This window comes from Octodon degus, unplaced genomic scaffold (assembly GCF_000260255.1).
Source record: "Octodon degus isolate 3935 unplaced genomic scaffold, OctDeg1.0 scaffold00032, whole genome shotgun sequence".
Lineage (NCBI taxonomy): Eukaryota > Metazoa > Chordata > Mammalia > Rodentia > Octodontidae > Octodon > Octodon degus.
This window is the reverse complement of record NW_004524608.1, coordinates 7,958,999-7,962,534: the sequence shown is the minus strand read 5'-3', so window position 1 is coordinate 7,962,534 and position 3,536 is coordinate 7,958,999. Positions and strand designations below refer to the sequence as shown.

At 38.3% G+C, this 3,536-nt stretch overlaps 1 protein-coding gene across 1 annotated transcript in view; it reads right to left on the bottom strand.

Moving 5' to 3' along the window:
- Nucleotides 1-3,536, bottom strand: part of Cobll1 (cordon-bleu WH2 repeat protein like 1) — a 233,097-nt gene that overhangs the window by 40,212 nt on the left and 189,349 nt on the right. The window lies entirely within an intron of this gene.

Genomic DNA, 3,536 nt, shown 5'->3' with positions numbered 1-3,536 from the left:
CTCTCTCCCTCTCTCTGAATTCTTAAACAAGATGCAGACACAGTTACCAGCAATCAATGCTAGGAAAGCTAACTCATTTACATGTTTGCTAATTGGAGTATGAAATGTCACCTAAGAAATGGGTTTTGTTTATTCTTTTCTTTTTCTATTTTCCATTCCTCATCCTCTCCTGCCCTCCTCCTCTTCTTCCTCCTTCTCAGTACTGAGACAGAGTCTCATGAAGTTGCCCTAGTTAGGCTTGAATTTGAGATTCTCCCGCCTCATCTGTCTAGAGTGCTAAGATTACAAGTGAGTGCCAGCTGTTTCGCTCCCCCTGAGGCAAGCTACGGCGCTCAGGCTGGCCTTGAACTGGGGACTCACGTGGCCCTACTGCCTCAGAGTCCTCAGTAGCTGGCACTACAGGGGAGTGCCACTGGGCCTACCTTCTCTGAAGTGCATTCAAAAATGGTATCTCCAAACCTGATCCCATTTTTAGATTTAACTGTCAATTCACAAGAAATATAGGGGGAAAGAAACGTGTCGTGATTCCACAGGATGTGTGACTAGAGTTCCGCCTGACACACTGTAAGATAATCGACCTGGTTTCTTCAACAAATGAACCACAAACTTTGAAAAGATAGACAAGGAGTAAAATTCAAAAACATTGCCTCCATAAAGAAACACTGGAGTTTATGGCAAATCACATTGTAATTTCAATGGTATTGGAAAAAAGCACTATGTATCAAAATTAAATACAGTTAAAACATTAACTTAGCAGTAAATATATATTAAATGCTTTGAAAAATATTTAGAAAACTAAATAAATTATGAAAATACAGGGACTACTCTAGGAAAGCAAAGATAGTTAATACATATAAGGAAAACTATTTTTAATAAATTGAAATAACTGAAAATAAGCAGGTTGCATTTTGCATTAAAGAATCTGAGCATGCTAACAGTTCATAGTAATGAACACGTAGACATCACTTTGTGGTTAAAGATTTCACACATTCCTGATGTTTCTTAGAAAACCCTGGAAAGGGGGTACTGGAAGGTACTCTGAGCCCTGCTTCTCATGTGGGGGATGCCAGCCTTCACCTGCCCAATGGACGTAAGGATGTAAGGAGTGATTCTCCCCTTTTGACCTCTAAGAAACAAAGGACCAGAGCCTTGAATAACTTAGACACACAGGTATTAATTAAGTGGTAGTATTGAAATTGGTATCCATTTAAGTCTTATTTATAATGCCTGTGATTTTTATTTTCTATGTCACTTTCTATTTAAGAAGGAATCTTCTGCTACATGAATGTGGACATACAATTAAATTTAGCTACAACAGTAACTTGAAAATTCATACGGTGGCACAGTAGGGTCAAGATAAGAACGTTTAGATGTCGGACATCTGGTCCTCCTCCACACAGATGGATCTGTCTGTGGACAGTGGCAAGTGAGAGCTGACCTCAAGTGAACGCTTCAGCCTACGTAGAAAAAAAGCTCAGGGACTCCCATTTCCACTTCCTAGGAGACAGGGTCAGAGTAACGGCATGCAAGGTTCATGATCTTCTGATGCTATCAGTAAAATAAGTTTTAAAAAAGGAGGTAAAAACATTTCCAACATTTGGATTGACACTCTAGATCCTGCGAAAGAGCTATCTTACATTCACTAGTCCAGTCTCCTAAGGTTGTGTTCACAACCTTTATTCCTTCCATGGCTAAAAAGAAATAATAGAAATCAACACACTCAGCACTCGCAAAATGAGCCTGAAAGTATTAGAGCATTTGTCTAGGGTTACGCATGTGGAGGGTGGCAGTCAGGAGTGAAAGCCAAGCACAAGCCAACAGAATATTGGTTCTGGAAAGTACCACACACATACCTTTCTCCAGTTTTTAAATTATTAATAGAAGGGGGAAGGAAATATCCAGACAGATCAAGCTATTTCTCCTAGGAGCTTAAAAGTCAATGAAATCTTTGAATTAGCATGCCTGGTTTCTGATTCTTAGCCAGTACACAGTGTAAGGTCCTAAGAACTTTCAGCCTTGATGGGGCTCATCTTCATGACAGCCACAGATAACAAATCGTCACCCGCTACTGACGTGGCTTAAGTCTTGGGACTGCGCGTGCTTCAGGAAAATTGGAAATAGTAAGAAAAACACTGCAATAACCTGTAATGTGTAGTTTATTAAGGTTCTTTTTAAAGTAGGGTGGTAATTATTAGAGTAATCAATTATTTAAGCCTACCCTTTTAATGGGCAAAAAAAAGGACATTCATAGTTTATTACTAGACAAGTTTTAATAAAGTTTTTCTCCAGGAAACTAATACATGCTTATTATGAAATTCTGTAAAGTAGTTCACAGCCCTATTGCCCAAAGGTAACTACTATTACAATTTTTTAATGTATTTCCTTTCAGATTTCATGTGAAAAGTTTTTCTTATATTGTATTAAACACATTCATATGTTTTAAAAGCTAACTCTAGCATAAGCATTTTCCAAGTTATTACAAAGTGCTCACAGTGTATGGCTCAAAAGACAGTCCGGTGGCCAGTGCACGGGCGAGTTCTGGAACGAGCCTTCAATGTAAATAATCTAAGAGTCGTCCCCACTGCCGAACTGTCAGCACCCGTACTCGCCTCGAAAAAAATCCCAGTTTAGTTATTTTTCTTGTATGAGAGGAAGGAATACGCTTCCTCATACATTTGCGATGGTGTAACTATTAAGCACTTATTGAAATTATAATTAAATTCAGAAATCAAGGAGGAGGGAAACATCAATTATTGTTCAGAAATAAAACTCAAAGATCTTCGAAGAATATGTTAAGAAAGCAGGTAAGTTAGAAGCTTCTTTCCAACTGACCCCGGTGCATGTTCCACGCTGCAGCCTCTGCTGGCTCACGTCTTACCTGGAACAGGCGGCTTACTAAAGGCAGTGACAGAAGTGGCTACAGGAGGAGTGGGTAAAAGAGGTGAAGTGACAGACCATGCTTGTTCAAGTATAAAACAACACTGGGCCAAAACAATAGTCTACGGATTACATGACGTCATGACGGAAGTATAACTTTTGAACTTCTCTGGGCGTACAGTATGTAACTGTCTGCGCTGAACTTTTCCTTATCTAGTGAAATGGATTTCTTTATCCTAGCAAAATGGATTTGCGTTAAATAAGAAGACTGCCTTAGTTAGATATCATACAAATCAACAGTATTTAAGGTCTTCCAATTTTAATCCATAACATTGTTCCTATAGATCAGAGACAGAAGCTATCTGGAAAGTTTGGGGGGATTGATTCATTTTATGAGCCTGTTTATTTTCTTTTTTTTTTTTTTAAGAAAAAAAAATTGGCAAGAACCTTCCAACCTTGACTTATAATTAAGCAAATGCAAAAACATAGTGAGTCTACTTCATTAAAACAACAATGAATTTACATGCAAAGTTTATTTTCTGTTTAAAAAAAGCACAAAAAATATGTTAAGCAAAATCAAAAAAGCTGGGCACGATGACATGGAAATTCAGTCCTAGTCATTTGGGAGGCTGAAGTCTGAGAATTCACTGAGCTCAAAA